General features: G+C 37.4%; 1 protein-coding gene across 8 annotated transcripts in view; it reads left to right on the top strand.

Moving 5' to 3' along the window:
- The window catches only part of PCMTD1 (protein-L-isoaspartate (D-aspartate) O-methyltransferase domain containing 1), an 82,625-nt gene that overhangs the window by 5,728 nt on the left and 54,693 nt on the right, over positions 1-22,204 (top strand). For 2 of the 8 annotated variants that reach the window (XM_065519203.2, XM_073998806.1), the window contains exon 2: positions 8,597-8,688. The exons of the other annotated variants lie outside the window; for them this stretch is intronic. The gene's annotated coding sequence lies outside the window, so the exon portion shown is untranslated. The remainder of the gene's footprint in view (positions 1-8,596; positions 8,689-22,204) is intronic. 8 annotated transcript variants of the gene reach the window in all.

Here is a 22,204-nt window from a genome sequence, read left to right as displayed (position 1 = left end):
CTCTGCCTTTAGGAGTCCTCCATGTAAAAGTCTAGTTTATACAGCGTACACCATATTTCCCTAGAGCCCCCACCTCCCAGTCTGTGTAGTGTAGTAGTAAAATCTCCTGCACATTCATACAGCTGTTTAAACTATGATGATACTTTTTACTCTAAATTTGTTTTGAGTACTCTAACAGTTGTAATTGGATTATATAAGATACTTGAAGCACAAACTATGTCTTACTGTTCCTTGTGTCTTGTGCTCAGGAAGTATGGGTAAATAAGTATGAAAATGATCCCTGGTAAACTACCCCTTTCAATGGTATTTAAGCAGTATATTTGATTTTAGTTTCTCTCTGTGTCTCTCTCTCGTTCTCTCTCACACACACACGCACTAGCTTGTTAGAATTTTTAATTGTGTGTGTCCATAACAGAACTAAATTTCTTGTGGGCTATCATGAATTCTTTGTTTTCAGATTATAAGGTAATTATGTTGTTTATTTAAGACAGATCAGTGTTGTTTTTCTGTGTGCACATATCCTTTCTTGGTACTGTATATAAATTAAAAAAAAATAATGATTTACCATGTGAATTATTTTCCATGCTGTTGGGTCAGACAAGTTTTCTAATGAGTGCAATATTCTCATAAACTCTCTGATCTTATAGTTTCTTAAAGCTTACATAGATGTGAAAGATGGAGTACAACTCTGTCTATATTTTAGTATTGTTTTATTTCTTTTGGTGATATCAGGAAGCTCCAGTTGTACAATCAGCTGAAATGCCCTCACACAGGTTATACATAATTCTTACATTGCTGAAGAGTTCATATGAAATTTCAGACTTTCTTAAAATAATCTATCGATATTAATGGTTGTCATGCAGAAGTTACAGTTTTTTCTTCTGTCTGCCATTGCGCCCTGTGTTGTTTACAGTTTAGCTAACTAATAAGTGATGATTCTTGCTTTAGAAAGTAAAAGTATAATTCTGTTAGGAATTGTGAGCGTAGGATATCTTGGTGATGGGAGGAGACGTTTTCTTTTTGGAATGTTAGAATGCGTGCTCATAAAGGAATGAGACTGATTCTCAGACTAATCCGTTTGTAGTCTACCTGCCTTTAGCTTTATAAAATATTAATCATAAATATTTCTTTGAAGATACAAGGTGTAAGCGAGTTTAAAATAATTCACTGACTTTAAAAATGGTCATGTTTCAAATTTTAAGTGATACAAAAAATATATAAACTGAAAATGTGTCTTCAACAGCCTCCCATTTTCCCCCTGGAAAGTAGTCATTTATCTCTAGAATGATATAATAGAAACTATTATTTTATTTGTATGTACAAAGAAATATGAATAAATTTCTTTTTCTTTCCACTTACATAAAGATGAGAGACACTGCTGTTTTTTCACTTGGATTTTCACATGACAGTGAGGAGATAAAGAACTACTTCATTCTTAAAAAAAATTTCAGCCTCAGAGTATATTATATGTAGTTACAGCTGTAGATTGTATATCAATTTTAATTGATTTAATTATATTCCCTACTAATGAGCATTTAGTTTCCGACTATTACAACCATTGTGACAACACTTTGAAGGAAGAAAAGTAAAAAGTAGGTGGTCTTTCCTTGTAGGGGAAAATAAAGTTTGAAAGCTGAAATGGGCTTTTTGGTTCCTTTTCTGACCTGATGATTAGTGTGTAAGTGAATGGAGAGAACTATGGGGTTATGTGAAGACATCTGCTAGAGTCCATAATTAACAGTTGAGTTGGAAGAGTTGGGATGGTAGTGGTGATGGGTAGCAGCTGCCATGACAAATGATCCACTCTGGGCAAGGGTCAGCCCTGCATGTATTAGCCGTTCAGTGTTTAGAAAGGATACCTGGTATCTGGAGTTTGGTGTCTGCATCTATAGCCTATGCTGGTATATTTAACATAGGAAACCTATTCAGGGGTTGAATTTAGATCCCTTTGTGTCATCTAGAAGGAAATGTTGTGGCATGCAATATTTTATGTGGTCATTAATCTTTTTATTGAAAAATGATTGTATATACAGAAATAAGATTTAAATTACTAAATTAAATGAAGTTAAACAAGCAGGCCCCCATCATCCGTGTCTGCTCCTCATGGTTTGCTGGGGTAATGGTTTTTTGACAGTTTGGTATGAATCCTTTCGGACTTACATATAAACAGAAACAGTATATTCATGCATATTAAAAATGTCAGTCAGAATTCTATTGAATAACAAGTAAATGGAATGAATGTAAAAGTCAGAATCTTTAACAAGAGAAGAAGGTGTTGGTGGGATACCAGGTAAATATATAGTGAAAATTCCTTTAGATCCAAGGGGGCTGTAAATACACACTGTTATTGTGTAAACGGTACTACCTATTTAGCCTGTGTAGCTAGTTTTAGCAGGTATTTCTGCAGATCATTTAAGGTTTCTCAAGCTATATATATATATGTATTTTTTTAAATAGTGGCATATAATTTATTGAATAATGATATATTCTCTTTATTTTCCAGACATTCTATGCTAAATTTGGGATTTGAGTTTTTTTTGTTTTTTTTTGTTTTTGGCTTTTTTTGAGACAGGGTCTTGCTGTGTCACCCAACCTGGAGTGCAGTAGTGCGATCTCGGCTCACTGCAACCTCCACCTCCTGACCTCGAGCAATCCTCCCACTTCAACCTCCCCAGTAGCTGGGATTACAGGCATGTGCCACTATGCTTGGCTAATGTGTTTTTTTTCCTTTCATTTTTTGTAGAGATAGGCGTCTCAGTGTGTTGCCCAGGCTTGTCTCAAAACTCGTGGGCTCAAGCCATCCTCCTGCCTTGTCCTCCCAAAGTGGATTAGAGGAGTGAGCCACCTTGCCCGACCTCATGTCATTTATTTTTAGGGTGGTATGTATATGCTGCCTACGTTCATATGGTTTAGATTTATTTTTAACAGTGGTTCATTTGCACTGACCCATTTCTGAGCTCCTGTGATTCTCTCTTTGGTCAATTATACTTTCCTAGATATTGTGAACATAATAAGTAAAAGCTCATTTATTTGATTTTGCTTTTTTCCCTGTATAACAGCAGTAGAAATTTATTGTGGAAAGACTAGAAAATACGGATAAAGAAAAGGAGAAACAGGTTAACAGGGATGTTATCATCTAGGGCTTGTATGTTTTTTAATTCTGAGGGAACTCTGTGTTAAATGAAAACACCACGAGAAATGTCCAGCTTTATGTCTTGCTGCCATATAAGGCAGATGCATTTGGTGATAGAAGAATGGAAAATGTGAGTGCTTGCATTTTCTCTGACCTGGTTGCATCTGTGCTAGGAAGTGGTGCTTTAAGTAACCAAGGTTGTGGTAAGGCCTTGGCTTAACATTGTTAGGGGATGTCTACATTTGTACAGCCAAGCACATGGGTGTTTAGGTATTGGTTATGGGAGCCACAGGTGTGCTGGTGGGTGGATCAGTCAGTGCGTCTCTGTCACTGCTATTGCTTAAGTAGTATAGAGGTTTTGTTCTGATTACATATCATTATATCTTTGTAGTCCATATTTAAAATATTGGGCCTTGAATAGAAGGAACTATTTAGAAATGGCATAGCTCAAAAAGCAAATGCAAAACAGTCTTTGTTTTAGAAGGATGGTTTATCTCTGTTACTCCTGTAAGTCTTGGTATTCTAAGTTTTCATGTTTTCATTATAGGCTCTTGGTGGCTAGAGCAGATTTAAAATTTTCTGGTCAGTCTTCATACTCAACTGTATAAGAACAAATTTTGGAACATGCAAAGGCAGCCACTCTAATTTTAGTTTCAAGGAAAAGCCTACCAGTGTTCTATACTGATTTAACATGCATTGTAAATCCCATTGTGAAAGAATTATTTTAAATGCATCTAAACCATTTTAATGGGCTTGACGTTTCCCTGTAAATAGAGTAATTTGAACCTTTATTTTTTTATGAACCAGAGAAATTAGAAATGGAAAGATTTAGGCATTTCTACAATGATCTATATAAATATCTGTGAATTATAACCATTCATGCAGTTGATTTGGCTTTAAAGGAAAGGGAGGTAATCCCCTTGGACTTAAAGTAGTTTAATTACCTCATTATTTATGACAAAAAGGCTTTATATAAGCTTTTTTTGTTGTTGTTGTTGTTAAGGACTTGTTCAGTTATCACTGTCGAGTAATCACTGGTTTTATTGTATCTAGGCAGCACTTAATAAAATTAATTCACTTCACACTAATATATGTATGTGTATACATGTATGTGTATGTGTATACACTAATATATATATGCGTGTATATTCACATAGAATATAATATAAATGGCATTCCCTGTACTGCTTCAGGAAAACTGACACTTTCTGTGGGAATGGTGCTTCCTGGCATTTTGTAGTCAGCATGAGACCCTGTTAAATTTGATACTTTTCACATTTTCATGTAACTTTGCGTCTTGTCAAAGAGGTAGGAAAGTACTATTATTCCTATTTTATAGATGCATGAGCTAAAATTCAAAGTGACTTCGATTTCCTCAATCTGCTTTATTTTCTATAAAATGGTGGTATCAGACTCAGCAATCAACATTGTTGAAAGAAATAGGGTTTAATGTGAGATAGATCTAGAACTAAACCCCAGTTTTGCCTCCTCCTAGCTGTAAAAGGTTAAGGAAGTTATTTAATCCCTTTCCTTCGTTTCGCATCCCTAAAAGTAATGCTGTTACAAAAAATTTTATGAAGACTGAAATGTGTTAATATACTTAAAACACCTCAAAGCTTTATGCTGTAAGTGCTTAATTAATGGTAGTTGCACTAATAATCAGTAATAAAAGTTATATATTATTTTGTGAGTCATATGCTACTTTTCAGAAATTATGAGATCAATTAACACTTGACAGAAAGTGACGAACCTAACCTAGAAGCAATATCCACTTTCAGTAGAGGCCAAACTTGGACTTACAACCTCATGGTCTCTTACCAATATTGTAGGTAGTGAGTGAGGAGTTAACAATAACAACAGAAGGCCTAGGAAAAGCAAGGAGAATGTGTCCTATATAGTCAGGGACAGACTGTGGAGTCACATTAGACCCAACATAGTTGTGTGTAAAATAAAGCAGATTTGAATCATCTAGTCACACAAAAAAGAAACGAGAAATTACTGCAGTGAGAGAGCAAACTAATTCCAGATGGTGGAATGCTTTTACTGTGTGTGTTGGTCTCTGAGGTGCTCCTGGCATACCATTATCATAATATTCCTCATAATGACCCTGAGCCACTAAGAAGTGGTTGAGTTATGCTGGGTAATTCGCTAAGACTATAGAACTGATACACTATATAAAGACTTTCATTAGTTTGTTTTTAATCTTTGGATCTTAAAGGAGTATTTTTCAGTTACCAGTAACGTTGATTTGTTTTACTCGGTGCTAGATAAAAATTATTAAATTTTTAAGAATCAAATGAAATATGTACATTATTTCATTTGATTCTTAAAACTAAGGTAGGTCATAGAAAGGTTAATGGCCAATGGTAAAATAAAGGCTGTGAGTTCAGACTTTCATGAATATGTTTGATTCTGGATCTCTTTCTCATTGTTACCCCAAAGCTTATTTATAAAGGTCAGGGCCTGCTGATTTCTTTTCATAACCTGTAGTGCCTTCTACTGTGGGAGCATTAAAAAAATCAGGTCCTGCTCCTAAATGTGTTAATATTTTGTTATCTAGTGTATCTTCACATTCATTTTTTTGTGATACACAAAAGTCATTTACCTGCAGGGGAATCTGTTTTTAAAAGGATGCTCCAGGCCGGGCGCGGTGGCTCAAGACTGTAATCCCAGCACTTTGGGAGGCGGAGACGGGCGGATCACGAGGTCAGGAGATCGAGACCATCCTGGCTAACCCGGTGAAACCCTGTCTCTACTAAAAAATACAAAAAACTAGCCAGGCGAGGTGGCGGGCACCTGTAGTCTCAGCTACTCGGGAGGCTGAGGCAGGAGAATGGCGTAAACCCGGGAGGCGGAGCTTGCAGTGAGCCAAGATCCGGCCACTGCACTCCAGCCTGGGCAACAGAGCGAGACTCTATCTCAAAAAAAAAAAAAAAAAAAAAGGATGCTCCCTCTTGAGGCCCAACCTGGAATCCTCCTGCATTGAAGTGACAGTTTTGAATCTACTACTATATCCTGTTGGATGCCAACAGCTAAGAAAAGGTATGGACCATCATATACAGGGTCTTACTCTATTGAACTGAACTTATGTAAGCACTCAGAATGAATCTGTATGGTAGCTTTCTACTATCCTAAAAGTAAGGTCAGGAATTAGGAATGAACTGTAAACAGTTTTAAACTTGAAGTTTATGTTTAGGCACAGTTTCTTCTAATAGAGTAAGATACTAGAAATTATGAAAACTTGGCCGGGCGTGATGGCTTATGCCTGTAGTCCCAGCACTTTGGGAGGCCAAGGCGGGCGGATCACAAGGTCAAGAGATCGAGACCATCCTGGCCAACATGGTGAAACCCTGTCTCTACTAAAGATACAAGAAAATTAGCTGAGTGTGATGGCGCTGAGTGTGGTAGCTGTAATTCAGCTACTTGAGAGACTGAGGCAGGAGAATCACTTGAACCCAGGAGACAGAGGTTGCAGTGAGCTGAGATCGTGCCACTGCACTCCAGCCTGGTGACAGAACAAGACTCCATCTCAAAAAAAAAAAAAAAAAAATTATGAAAACTTTTTTGTGTGAAACTGTTCTCAGATGTTGGGACTGAGCATACCCCCCTTTTTTTTTTTTTTTTTTTTTTTTAAACAAGAGGAAAATGATTGTGTGGCTTGATAATTACCATACCAGACAATTGATAGTTTCATTTTTTGCAGTGTTTCCAGTTGCTACTTAAAATTGAGTTTCAGGGTCTTCAGGATGTTCTTGCACTGTTAGTTTATACATAGTTATTGCTTCAGTTAGAGGATTTGAGACTATCTTAAGAACATAACCTTGTATTATTTGCCTGTAAGAGAAAATAAATTCCACGTCTGTCAAGGAATAATAAGCATATTTCTTGCTGCTGATCCTTTTGCCATATTGTTTCTTCACCTGTATGCTGGATGAGAAATGGGAGAAGAAGGGATGGATTTGGGCTGCCGGTATACATATTTAAGATGGATTGTGTCTGATTCCCTATGGAACAGCATTACCCTGAAGAGTAGGAGTCAAAGTTTGGGTAGTGTGGTTGGTGCATAGTAGCCCCCCAAAGAGGTCCATGTTCTAATCCCTGGAACCTGCGAATATGTGACCTTATATGGCAAAGGGGAATTAAGGTTGCAGATGAATTAAAGTTGCTAATCAGTTTAAGATAGGAAGATTATCCTGGATTATCCCGATGAGCCCAGTGTAATCATAAGGGTCCTTAAAAATGGAAGGGGGAGGCAGAGTGAAAGAACCAGAGAGACAGCGGAAAAGGAATCAGCCCCATGATTCTTGCTTTGAAGACGGAGGAAAGAGAGGGCCATGAGGCGTGAGAGAGAGAGAAAAAAAGCAGATGGACACTAGACACTGATGCAAGGGAACAGATTTCTCCCAAAGAACCTTCAGAAAGGAACAGTCTCCCCAACACCTTGATCTTAGCCCGGTGAGACTTGTATCATGAGACCCGTGTGTCAGACTTCTGACTTCCAGAACTATCACATAATAAACTTGTGTGGTTTTAAGCCATTAAAGTTTATGCTAATTTGCTGTGACAGTGATAGAAAACTAATACAGGTAAATACACTGTGGCCATTTGAATCCTTATGGAAATGACTTCTAAACAGCCTGTCCCCAACAAAATATTAAGATGACATTTATAAAACTGATACAACTAGTGCAGCTGTGTTTAAATGGGGGCAGCATTGAGTCCTGCCAAGTGAGATTTCTTCCCATTTTCGTAGAATCTTGGGGGTACCTCTGGATTTTTGGAGCCTCTTTATTGATAAAAGTTATATACTGGGCAGATGAATCAAAATGGCATATAGGATGCCATTGAAACTGGCACAACTACAGGTATGATCATCTTGAAGTTCATTGCAGTAATCTAGCAAAAATGGATAGGGATATTCACAAAAGGGCTTTTCACTAAGGGGAATGGGAGTAATTGAAGAGTACCTGGTCTGAAAGGTGAGGGGCTATAGTTTTAGATATATTCTAAATTTGAAATGATAGAACTTCCCTCCCCAGTGAAATTAATCTAGAAACTTATTGAATGCACTGGAAAATTTCTGCTAAAGAGGATGATGATTTTGAGTAAGTCCAACAGGAGAAAGGAAAAATACCTGTCTTGAAGTCTCTTCGGCAATATGTTGGAGGAAGGGACAAAATTAACAGCTATTTAAATTGCAGAAAAGCAGACAGAAGTTGAGGTCTTTGTGAATTTGCTGCAAAGATTCTTACCAGTTTGGAGGAAAGAGCCTTGTGCTTTAAAAAATTATACATAGTCTTTATTCTTAGTAGGAAAGAATATCCCTGTGCATTCACTGTAAGTACACAAAAATGCATTTCCACTCTATGCTCTCGAGTTGTTAAAGGAGAATTTATAGTAATGTCATTGGATAACACAAATTACAAAAAATTGCTATCATTGAAAGTGTTTTTGTTTTTCCAGAACACGTATAACCTTCTGACCCAGCACAAACAACGTATGCCCCTGTAGAGTCATAAGGCTGTCTTTCTGACAGTTACCACTCTTCTGTGGTGGTGAGTGTATTGCATTTTAATACAGTGACAAAGTATGTGATTTATTTAGTGTCATTTACTGTTGCTTTATTGTAAAATTGTTTTTCTGCAAATAGCTCCTTTGTGAATTTGTATTTTTAGCCTGCCTACCCCTGCCTACGTGAAATTTAAGGAGTTTTTCAGTGGTTTTATTTTGTCATTTCCCATGTGTGTTAATAATCATGTAAGTTTATAGGAGAGAAGCAAGGGCACCAGAAAAAACATGTGCTTCAGTTAACAAGCTCTTTTCAAGCCAACTCCTGTAGATGAAGCCACTAAGGCATCCTCCTGTCTAAAAGTTTGTATGATGTATTGTCCTAGGTAGGAACTTGAAGGTGGTAGAATTGATAACTGCCACTCTCAGTACTCTTAGTCACTGCTGGCATCTAACTTCCCCTCTCTGATCAGCATGACAGCTCTCTTAACGCAGAAAATGTGGTAAGAAGTGTTCAAAATTTTGCCAAGAAGCAGATACCCTCCCCGCACCCAAATACTTAGAAGTTAAAATGAAAAGGATGAGAGGCTGTTTGTGTGATAGAGTAATTTAAGTTAAATTGAGGAGGTTGTGGATGCTTTGTCTGGCCAAGTATCAGTATCTGTTGTATTTTAGTTAATTTTATTGCTCAACTTCTGTCTTTATTTCAGTGGCTTGTGTGTAGTCTTTCTGGTCTTCGGATTATATAAATCTGGGTCCAGTCAGGAAATCATGCAGTAATTTGAGCAGAGAATGTTTAGTGTAAAGGATTATTTACTGTAACAGAGCTAGTAGGAAGTACAGAAAGTGCTACAGAATATAGAAATAGATGTAAGAAACAGTCACTACTTCTAGAACTACAATTGAGCACCCAAAGAAGAGGACTATCCCAGGCTGAGATCAGGTCTTGTTGGAGAGGGTATATCCATAGGTTATTGGATGGCAGAGAAGTTGATGGAATTTGCCAGAAATCTGTCCTCTAGGATACCATAGAAAGATGTTCATAGAGGCATTTTGCTAGAGGCTGTGTTCTACAAACTGTCCAAAAGAGAGTGCTGGGGAAAGCTGTCTATTGTCATGCACTGCAGCATCCTGGTGCTGGGAAAGCCTGCCAAGCAATGCACCAGGCTGGGAAGCAAAGTCCTTTCCCCTTGCAGTGTTTTCTCCAATGCTGTCTGCTGAACATTACCTATCAGTTGGGATTGAGGCAGTGGGTGTTAAAAAGAATATTTATTTGTGCCTAATCCCTGGTGGGATCAGGGCAGCATATTACTACACTAGGGTTTTCTTGAAGAACATACTTGTTATTTTATTTCCTTTTGTCATTCAGAAACTTTTCTTCTAGATAAAATGATGGTACACTCCTTTTGACTTAGAGGCCAATTCCTGCTTTTGTGTTTGGTTGTTCCCAGTTCAGCTGATTGTGGCTATTTCCTGCTTGCCTCCTGTATTCTCTCATACTGAAATATAAAAATGAAACTGTAGTCCTGAACCAAATATTTAGGCACTGCTTGTTTTTACTGCACTGACTTAGATCAGTGGCTCTGTCTGTATTTTTAAGAGGTACACCTGGTTTATTTTAACAATATCAGGCTTTAACACTGTCTCAATCCCAACTGATAGGTAATGTTCAGCAGATAGCAACAGACCCAAAGAAGGCATTTTATCTCAGAAAATGTCATATTTTATAGCTTTTATTTTAGGATCTATTGAAAAGAAACTCAAGATCCTGGAGCCACAAATCTGTCAGTATGCCCTTGAACGAGTAGTTTTGTCTGATGAATGACAGAGCAAACTAGATAATTTTATGATTTTATTTATTTCTCTTGACCTGCTTTTCACAAATATCAAAGTGCCTATTTTGTTTGGGTTTATTTGCACAAGAATATTTATGAACTGTGTCTTTGTTTTTGTGAACACAACTGGTTTTAAAGTTCTGGAATGAGGTTTTTAAATTTCAGCAATATAATATGACTGATTTTTACTTGGCCTCTTTTTATTGCTTTTGTCACAGTAATTCAACTGCAGGGAATTCAGAGGCCTAAAAAAAAGCCCTTGTTACCTTATGCTAGCTAGGTCTGTACATCAAGGGAATGATTTAGAAAATACACATACCTAGGTTGTTTTCAATTTGACTTTCTGAACACATTTTAAAAATATCTTGGGCATTTGCCAACCTTTGTGTACCTCCTTATACTTAATATTTATAAAACTGTTTAAAATATTTGCTCTTTTGTGAGATTTACTGTGGCTTAATATTGCATTAATAATTCAGAGGAAAATCTGTTGAATTTCTTTCCTCTCCCTGTGTTTTTGTGTGTGTCCCTCTCTTAGTATCTGTCTGTGTATATATACATATATATATATATATTTTACTCTTAATAACAGTCTCCCCACTTGCTAGCTTTAGGACACTGAAGTATCAACTCTTTCACCTTTAATGGGAACTATGGCATCTGTACTACAGTCTTTGCTACTTAATTCAGGCCATGGAAAATTACAAGTTTAAATACTTTATAATCTGATGATAATACTTTTGGTTTCATAGGTTTTATTCCATCTAGCTATTATATTCCCTGTTCATTTTCTCTTATTTTGAACTCTGAAGCATTTACCTTACCTTTTTTGTCTGTTTTTTCCCTCCTACCCCCAAGACAGAGTCTCGCTCTGTCGCCCAGACTGGAGTCTAGTGGCGCGATCTCAGCTCACTGCAAGCTCTGCCTCTTGGGTTCACACCATTCTCCCACTTCAACTTCCCGAGTAGCTAGGACTACAGGCACAGGCCACCACGCGCGGTTAATTTTTTTTTTTTTTTGTATTTTTAGTAAAGCCGGGGTTTCACCATGTTAGCCAGTATGGTCTCTATCTTCTGACCTCGTGATCCGCCTGCCTTGGCCTCCCAAAGTGTTGGGATTACAGGCGTGAGCCACCACGTTCGGCCGTTTTTTCTTTTTTTTTTTTTTAAAGTATGATATTCACAATTAAACTGTAAGCTTTTAAAGACTTGTGTTTTCTCTCCAATGAAATATAATACCCCAAACAGGCTATGTTAATGTCCAGTGGAGGGTGTAATTTGTCAAGTACATAGATATATGTCTTCTTTTCATGATCTTAAATAACTGAGAAACTTGCACTCAGTTATTCATTAGTAGCAGTCTTGAATACTATCTTTGTTATAAGGCATTCAGCTAAGTGTCAGAAGTAAACAAGTGACTAACATGTAGACCCTTACTTTGAAGAGGCCACAGTCCAGTGGTTGGGAAACAGGATAGTCACTTTGTGGAGAGAGGATACAGAGATACACATAGGCTCAGGGTGTTTGAGAGCTTTTGAAAAAGGTACAGTTATGGATTGAATGTTTATTTCCCCACAAAAGTCATATGTTGAAACCCTGACCGCCCCATACCCCATGCCCAGTGTAGCTGTACTTGAATAAGGGGTTTCCAAGGAAGTAATGAAGATCATAACGGTGAGGCCCTGATCCAATCGCATCATTTTAAAAAGTGACACCAAGCGCTCCCTCATGCTTTTTTGTGTGTACAAAGAAGAGGTCATGTGAGAACACAGCAAGATGGTGACCATCTGCAAGCCAAGAACCAGAAAGTGATTCTGCTGGCACTTTTATCTTGGATTTCTAACTTGAGAAAATAAATTTGGGTTGTTTAAGCCACCCAGTCTATGGTACTTTGTTATGACAGCCTGAAAAGACTAAGGCTCATAAGTGTTTTGGGGTTGGACTTAGAGATTTCTAAGAGGAGGGGACTCATTAGTGGCATCTTAGTGAACAAGGAGGACTTTCTAGGTAGAGACTAGAATGCATATGCAAGAACATGGAGGCTTGAAGTGTATTGTGGTTAAGGGAACTTCAGCAAAGGGTGTGGGAGGAGAGATGGCTGGAGGTGCCCCTGAAATAGTATTCAGGGCTCAGATTAGATAATGCACTTTTGAAATGGAAAAAAATGGAGCCCAGATATGAGCAAAGTTCTGCAGCTTTGGAATTACACCAAGGATTTAAGCCCAGCTCTACATTTTTTTCTTTGTAAAATCAGTATAATAAAACCTACCTTGAAGGTTTTTTTGAGGGATAATTAAAAGACAATTCTAAAACAGTTGGTTGAATGCCAGGCAACTACTAAGTGTAGTAATTATTAAGGTGGATGAAATCAGATCTGTTGGGGTCCAAATGAAAGTTGAACTTACTACACTCTGCCTGTCTGTAGATGTAAATATAAATGCTATCATATTTGTAATATTCTTGTCAAATGGGATGGGATTAGGGTGACAGTCTGGCAAATTGAGGCTTTTTGCCTTAGGACCTGTTTTTCTGTGGAGGATGAAGCAGGACCCTTTGTTGAATTAGGGAGCCTGGTCTTGAGAGGTTGTTGGTTGTAGTAGTGGTAATGAATTTGCTGTGGGAGGGGAGTGGGATCCAGAGGTGAATAAACACAGAGATATTGCTGGGCATTGTTGAAAATCCAGTTAAGCTTGAAGATTATGAAATTTTAGTGGCACCAATACAAGCACTGGATTTCTTTCTTAAGTAACACTTCACAATATAAAACAGTCCATGGAGAAGAGAGATTATTGGCTTGTTCCATGATCAGAAGTTTGCAAGATGAGTGAGGCAGAAAGTTAGAATGAAGGATTGGGAGTAATGAAGACTCAGTGAAGCAATGTTCATGGGATTGATTTGGGAAGAAGATGAGAGTAGGTGTTAGCCCGTTGTGGCCCATGGGCCAAACTTGGACTGCTGTCTTTTTTTGTGTGGTCTGCAGCTAAGAATGGTGTTTACTTTCAAATGGTTGGAAGAATATTTTATGACATGAAAACGATATGACTTTCCAATTTTAGTGTCCAGAAATAAAATTGTGTTGGAACAAAGCCATGTTCTTTCACTTATAAGTTGTCTATAGCTACTTTTGCCCTACAACAGCAGTGTTCAGTAGTTGGGAGAGAAACTATTGCCTGCAAATCCTAAAATGTTTACTATCTGGCCTTTTCAGAAAAAGTTTGCTGATCCTTGGGGTAGAGGACTAGTGACATTGACTGTAGTGGCAGACAGCAAGCCAAATAGACATAAAATCAGGTCAGAGAAAAAAGTAAGGATTCAGGTTGGGCAATTGGGTGATACAAGTCCTCAGTTAAAGGTGTCATAGTTGTTCCTTTGGAGATTGAAAAGGTTGTTCATGTACCTTGAGGATGCCCCTGATTATGGTATGAGTTGAGGAGTAGAGAAGACTACAGTAGAAATGCTAGACTTCCCAATAAAGGTGGAAGAGTTGATATTTCCTAAGGATAGGACGTGGGGGATTATTATTAGTATATAAGATAACGTAGTAAGAAATACAAATACGAAACATGTTTTCCTACACCTTTTTCAATAAGTTTTTTTTAAAAAATCACTGTGAATCTTACAGGCCTAAAGTTGTCTTTCTAATTTTGCATTTTAATTGCCACTGAGGTTGGGCATAATTTCATATTTGCTTGTGGTTTAGTAATTCTTCTGGTAAATACTTGTTGTCTCCTCTGCCCGCCTCCCCCTTTTTTTTTTTTTCATTAAAAGGAGACAGGATCTTGCTCTGTTGACCAGGCTGGAGTGCAGTGGTGCTATTGTAGCTCACTGTAACCTCAAACTCCCCCAAGGGATCCTCTTGCCTCAGCCCCCTGAGTAGCTGGGACTTCAGGTACATGCCACCACTTACACCTGGCTATTTTTTTTAAAAAAACTTTTTTTTTTTTTTCGTAGAGATGATGGTCTTGCTATGTTGCCTTGGTTGGTCTCTAACTCCTGGCCTCAAATAATCCTGCAGCCTTGGCATTCCAAGGTGCTGGGATTATAGGCATGAGCCACTGCACCTGGCCTTCTGCCCTTTTATTACAAAAATTAAAAATGTGTCTTTGTAAATAATTCTTATAAATTTGGATATCAACCCTTTGCCACATGTTGCAATTTTTCACCCAGTTTGTTTGTATTTTGATGTTTTACTCTGTGCTTTGCCAGATAGAATATATCGTTTTTATCATTTTTACGTTTTGCCTGTGGCTTTTTAATTTAGAATGTCTTCTCTACCTGAAATGAGATACATGGTTGTCTCTCTTTTTTTCTGGTTATTTTATTTTGCTTTGGTTGCTCAGAGGCAGGTGTGTGACTGAGCTTTAATTGAATAGAACCTGTTGACTTGTAAATTGTAAGTACTCAGTTTTCACATAGTTTCACTTTCCTATTAATCTGTGTTTTCCTCAACCTGATTTATATATGAATTCCCATAGCCCACCTCAGATTCTTAAATTATAGTTTAGTGGGATAATCATGAACATGAATACACTGACTTTAGTTTTAAATTACCATTTTCTTTAAAGCTTTGTTTTGTTATAGTTTGTTCCCATGATTTGGTTTTGGCTCTTATAAGTTTCCTGTTACATTTCCAACTTTATTTGATTTTAGTCATGCCACTTTTCTCCAACCTAAACTGAGAAGAACAATATGACATTCCTTCCTAAGGTGATTTTTCTTTGCTTTTTTTCCCCCCTCATGTGACAGGTCTAGGAGTGAACTTTAGGAAATATATACTGTGAAGGAATTATCTTTGCTGATTGCTCAGTTCTTGCTTTTTTTTCTTTTTTCTTTTGAGACACAGGGTCTTGCTCTGTCTCCTAGGCTGGAGTACAGTGGCATGACCACGTCTCACTGCAGCCTTGACCTCCCAGGCTCAAGCAATCTTCCTACCTCAGAGTTCCGAGTCCCTGGGATCACAGGTGCACACTACTACACCTGGCTAATGTTTTAAATGTTTTATAGAAATAGAGTCTCACTATTTTGCCAGGGCTGGTCTCGAACTCCTGGGCTCAAGCAGTCCTCCCACCTTGGCCTCCCAAAGTGCTGGGATTACAGGCATGAGCCTTACTCATAGTTTTAAAAGTCAAGTTGTCTTTCATCTATTTCCTGTCTGCACAAAATAGCATTCTTTTCCATTAATCTGCTATTCCCCTTAGGCTTTATTTATTTGTTTTTGAGACAGGGTTTTGCTCTGTCACCCAGGCTGAAGTATAGTGGTGTGATCATAGCTTGCTGCAGGCTTTACCTCTTGGGCTCAAGGGATCACCCAACCTCCACTTCCTGATTAGCTGGGACTATAGTCATGAGCCACAATGCCTGACTAATTTTTAAATTTTTTTTGTAGAGATGAGGGTCTCTCACTATGTTGCCCAGGCTGTTCTCGAACTCCTGGACTGAAACAATTCTCCTGCCCCAGCCTCCCAAAGTGCTGGGATTACAGGCATGAAGATCTTGCTTGCATTTTAACTCATAATTCATGTATTTATATAAATTCATTTTGAAATAGTTTCAAACTTATAGAAAAATTGTGAGAAATAGCACAAGAAACTTCTTCCTGTATACCAGGGGTGTCCAATCTTTTGGCGTCCCCGGGCCATATTGGAAAAAGATTGTCATGGACCACACATAAAATACACAAACACTAATAACTGATGAACTAAAAGAAAACAAAATCCCATAGTGTTTTAAGAAAGTTTATGATTTTGTGTTTGGCTGCATTCAAAGCCATCCTGGACTGCATATGACCCATGGGCTGTGGGTTGGACAAGCTTGCTATACACCCTTTGCTTAGATTCACAATGGCTTACTTTTATGTATCTTTATTTTGATAGAATTTCAAGCTTGTAGAAGAACTGGCACAAGAGTACAAGGAACTCCAGTACACCCTTCGCTTAGATTCATTAGTTGCTTGCATTTTGATACATTTGCTTTATTACACACACACACACACACACACACATACACACACACACACATTTGTTTTCTGCACTATTTGGAGGAGTTTGGAGTACTCTTTTTTTTTTTTTTTTTTTACTTTAGTACATATTTTCCAAGAACAAGGATGTTTTCTTAGAGAACTACAGTATAGTTATTAAAATCAGTAAGTTTAATAATTATACAATACCATTTATATATAACCTGTATTCATATTCTGCCACTTGTTTTCAATAATGTATCCTGTAGGTATCTTTCTCCCTTAGTTTAGGATCTAGTCCAGGAATATCATGGATATGATAAGTATCCATCTCAGGACATACATCAGTAGGTGCATTGGTTTGGCCTGTAAAAAGTAAAATAAAGGTTCCTGTTCGAAGACTTTCTTCCCTGTCTAATTAGGAATAAATAGTAACTTCTCTTAAAAGCAAAATTTATTCAAAGACCTGTACTAATGTTCTGAAGTATCTGCTATCCATAAGAAAAAAATCGATGTACTTTATGTTCGTAGCTCCCACAAATTAGCCTAAATATTTGCCCTGGCATGCTTTTACTGGATCCAAGCAAACATTAAGTCATAGCCTATTCCTCTTCCTTATTTAAAAGTGTTTTTACCTTTTTCAGCATTCTGCAGGTTACTTCCTCCTTCCTTTGTTCTCCTCTACCTTTGCCTGTTTTAAAAAGTTCTAAGTTACTGTCCAGTCAGGTCAAATACAAAATGTAAGGTCCTGTTCCAGCCAATGAAAACCAGACAGAGCAGTAAAGTGACCACATTAGGTTATAAATGACCTTGTCTCCTTTGTTTGGTGTACTCTCATGGCAAAACTGCTGGCAAGTGTACCCTTTCTACAAAAAGTAAAAAAATGACCTTGCTAAAACAATTAAGTTTATATTCAAATACTGTTTCTTTACGGCACCAAGAAGCAAACATTTCAAAGAGGCCCAATGTTAGCGAAGTTAGTTTTGATTACTTCAGATGGCGTTCATTGGATTTCTCCATTGTGAAGTGACTCTTTTGTCCCTTTATTAATTGGTAATTTGTGGAGAGATACTTTGAGATTATGCAGATAATCCTGTTCCTCACCAAATTTTCACACACTGGTTTTAGCATCCATTGGTATTTTTCTAACACCATTATTTCTTCTATATTTATTTGTTGCCATTCTACTGTGAGAGCTTTTCCTTCTCCCCCAACTTATTTGTTCATTCATCATTTAGGTATGGACTCTCTGATTCTCATTTTATTTTATGACTATTATCATCAATCTCTATTACGTAGATTCCCAAAACGTACTCAGTTTGGCCAACAGAAGACTCTTCAAGCCAGATTCTGTATCTTTGACATCTCCTCATTTTTTTGAGGACTTCCATATTTTGTCTTAAGAAGGTGTTTCAGACTCATGTTTTCCCTGCCTGAATTTAGCAGTCAGTCATTTTCCCAAGGAACCCTAGTTTCTTTTCTTTGCCTAGGAGAACAGTATTTAGAAACCAAGATCTGGGTGCTAGGTTTTCTTATGGTTACTGGTGTGTTTCTAACATCTGCCTGTGTATTCTAGACCTTCATAAGCAAGGAAAAATATGTATATGTGTATATTTCTGCAGTTTTCTATTTTGTGTGTATGTGTTTGTGTGTATTTTAAAATTCACACTGTGAGTTCTCACTGACTCCTCCATTTCCATCCGACATCATAGGATATAGTCTAGGCTATACCCCGTCTTTCCATGCTTTGTTTTCCCTCAGAAACACCGTGAAGCTGCTGAGATCTTGTTGAAAATTGGCACCTAACATCAAAAATATTTTATGTGTATTTACTAACTGTACAAAAATTTCCCGGTTTTATCAACTCGACTAATGTTTCTTGAAATGGGAATATGTTTGTTTATGGAAGGATTAAGTAGTTTCTCTATTAAGTAATAGAAGCAACAGCTATTGAGCATGTGGTAGGCATCAAGGACTGTTGTAGACAGTTTATATGTATTACATCAGTAATGATATAATAGTGATGACACGCATGTGTGTGCGTGCACGCACACACACACACACACACACACACATACATTTTTGAGATGGTCTTGCTCTGTTACCCATGTTGGAGTGCAGTAGTGCAATCATAGCTCATTGCAGCCTTGAACTCCTGGGCACAAGTGATCCTTCTGTCTCGACTTTCCAAGTAGCTGGAACTGCAGGTATGTGCCACCATGCCTGGCTGATTTTTAAAGTTTTTTGTAAAGATGAGGTCTCTCCACGTTGTCCAGGTTGGTCTCAAACTCTTAGGCTCCAGTTGTCCTCCCTGCTTGGCCTCCCAAAGTACTGAGATTACAGATATGAGCCATTGGTCCAAACACCCACACTATATGATGCTTTCCTTAAGTGTAATTTTTATTTATATTGAAAAGAGCACTTTCTATTAGACTGTGACTCAGAATGAACATACAACTTGATATGAAATTATGATTTGATATACTAATTTTCATTCTACAAATGATCCTTCTAAGCAGTAGCAAATGAGTTAAGTAAAATTAAGTTATATTCCTACTGATATAAATCCTATTGAATTGTGACCAGTAGAATTTTACATTTGTTGAGTGTTATGACTTCCCACCATAACCTGTATGGATTTAGTCTAGATAATAGTTACTAAATTGAATTATATAATTTGTATTTGGAGGTTGAAAATAATTCATGAAATTTTTCTGTGAAGAGAGTGAATCCCTTAACAAGAATAAAAATAATAAGAAAACCTGACTTTGTTTTCTGTAGTGGTTCACTTTTTGGTATTTCTTTCCCTTAAAATGTTCTGTAAGCTATCATAAGTTTCGGTCATATTAGTTACTGTAAGTAACTTGAATATTGAAATAAAGAATAAATTCTTTTTAAAAGAAACATTATGTTTACTTAGTTTTAAGAAATACAAGCAAAGGAATACATTAGATCTTTTTGGCCTTGTATTCCTATTGTTGTAATATTTGAAGTAGGTTTTCTCTTTTCTGAGTATATATAACTTGCAACTAACTTGTGTCATCTTGGACAAGGCAACTGCTGAGGCTCAATTTCTTGATGAAATGGAGTGATCTCTTCTTCAGTTCTTACCTCATAAGAGAGCTCTTTAGTTGAGTTTAGCTTCTGGAGTATGATCCTTGAATCCTCATGCTTATTATAGTTCCTGAGGTATAAACAAGTGATCAGTTTTTGTTTATTGAATGGGGAAATCATCACATGAAATCTTTTTATATAAAACACTTAAAAATTTAAATATCCAAATGCTAGGTAATGTTGTTGAGTAATTTTTTATTGAAAGCATTTTAAAGAGCATTTGAGAGCACTTGTTGAATTTAAAATGTGAAGTGTATTTTAAAATACACTGTTAATAAAGGTAATTTTACTCACTGGCTACTGTTTACGGTTTGAAGACCAATTAATATGAAATAATTCTTTATGATTTTAAATGTCTTTAGTTTTATGAATTTATTATAACCAAGTTGAAAGTAATTTTTAGGCCGGGTGCGGTGGCTCAAGCCTGTAATCCCAGCACTTTGGGAGGCCCGAGACGGGCGGATCACGAAGTCAGGAGATCGAGACCATCCTGGCTAACACGGTGAAACCCCGTCTCTACTACAAAATACAAAAAAAACTAGCCGGGCGAGGTGGCGGGCGCCTGTAGTCTCAGCTACTCGGGAGGCTGAGGCAGGAGAATGGCGTGAACCCGGGAGGCGGAGCTTGCAGTGAGCTGAGATCGGCCACTGCACTCCAGCCTGGGCGACAGAGCGAGACAACGTCTCAAAAAAAAAAAAAAAAAAAAGGAAGTAATTTTTAAACAGCTTATTGAAAATATACTAACCATTTAAGAAACTGATTTTCTGGAGCAAAGACTGTCTCTGGGACCTGAAATCATTCTTTGAAATTCTTTCCCTAGTGTGCCCGTGTCTTAACTTACTGGTTCGACGGTGAAGAAGTTGTTAAATGCAGCCCTGGGGTGGGGGCGGGGGAAGTTCTGAACTGTAGTGTAAAAAACTTTCACAAGCATTTTGGTTACTCAATTTGGATGGTGTTCTTTTAAGTGAGTTTTATTGACTTGTGGAATCATTGATGACAAATTAATAATTTAAAAGTTCAAGTCTTACATTGCTCTAAAGAAATAACTGAGCATTTGGGAGGCCGAGGTGGGCGGATCATGAGGTCAGGAGATCGAGATCATCTTGGCCAACATGGTGAAACCCCGTCTCTACTAAAATACAAAAAATTAGCTGGGCATGGTGGTGCATGCCTGTAATCCCAGCTACTTGGGAGGCTGAGGCTGGTGAATCGCTTGAACCCAGGAGGCGGAGGTTGCAGTGAGCTGAGATTATGCCACTACACTCAGCCTGGTGACAGAGCAAGACTCTGTCTCAATAATAATAATAAAAAATAAAAATAAGAAATACCTAAGCCTGGGTAATTTTTAAAGAAAAAAGGTTTGTTTGGCTCATGGTTCTGCAGGCTTTACAGAAAGTGGGATACTGACATCTGTTTGGCTTCTGGCGAGGCCTCAGGAAGCTTTTACTCATGCTGGAAGGTGAAGGGGGAGCAAGCAGGTTACATGGCCAAAGCAGGAGCAACAGAGAGTAGGGGGAGGTGCCGTACACTTTTAAACTACTGGATCTCCAGAGAACTCACTGTCATGAGGACAGCACCAAGACAGGAGAGATCCACTTCCAAGATCCAGTCGCTGCCTGCAATTGGGGATTACAATTCAACATGGGATTTGGGCTGTGACAATATTAAAACTGTATCAGTGACCCTCCCAGCACTTTAGAGCCTATACCATTGCTATGATTTGATGATGACAGTACATTTTCAAGAATTGCTTAAACTTTCTCTGGTTCATTCAGAAAAGTAGGGGTACAATTACTTGCTCCAGTAAATGAAATTAAACTGTAGGATCATTTTTTAAGTGTGCATTGTTCTCAGGGGTCTCAGACTTTTTTTGTTGTGGTTTCTTCTTACAATATTTTTAGTAGTGCATAAGATTTATGAATAAGATTGAAATATCCCTTTATTGTGTGGGAAATCCAGAACAAGTAATTTACTCTTTCTCAGTCTGTTTTTATTTGTACGGTGCAGGTAATACTACCCATCCTGCCTTTATTCCTGTGATACTTAAGAAATTGTATGAATTGATGTTAAAAGTGCTTTGAAAACTTATAGATAATACTTTAGCTGCTTTGTTTTATATAGCTTTTGCCGGTGTTCATCTGTAGATAAAATTAGCATTTTGGACTTTAGAAGATGCCACTTTATAAGTCCAAAAACTTTGTAGTTAACCTATGTATGTCTTTGTAAATAAGTAAATATGCTTAGATTTTTTGAAAGTTCTTAAAGGGGTCATTGAGATAATTTGATTTAATGACTTGATTTTGCAGGTGAAAAAACCAAAACCAGAAAAGATAATGACTTAAAATCATATAGTATGACAAGGCCAGTTTTGCATTCCACAGTACATTAATATATGGAAAGAGTATATTTGGTATGAGCTCATGTTTGGTTTATTTTATGGTATATTCATGGAAGGGAACAGATACAGATCATCTGAAGTGATGAGTAGTTCCCAGTTGTGCATTTTTGCTTTGGAATATTCTTAAATTCAAATATTGTTCTTTATAAATTCCTAGCTTTTCAAATAAAATAAGCCCCACTATGAAATCCTGAACTCGGAAGAGCTGAAAATGTGTACTTTTTTAAAAATCATGTTTCCCTATTGATCTCAGTACATTCC

This window comes from Macaca fascicularis, chromosome 8 (assembly GCF_037993035.2).
Source record: "Macaca fascicularis isolate 582-1 chromosome 8, T2T-MFA8v1.1".
In the NCBI taxonomy this organism is placed as follows: domain Eukaryota; kingdom Metazoa; phylum Chordata; class Mammalia; order Primates; family Cercopithecidae; genus Macaca; species Macaca fascicularis.
Note: the sequence above shows the minus strand (reverse complement) of the source record. Positions and strands in the feature narration are given on the sequence as shown.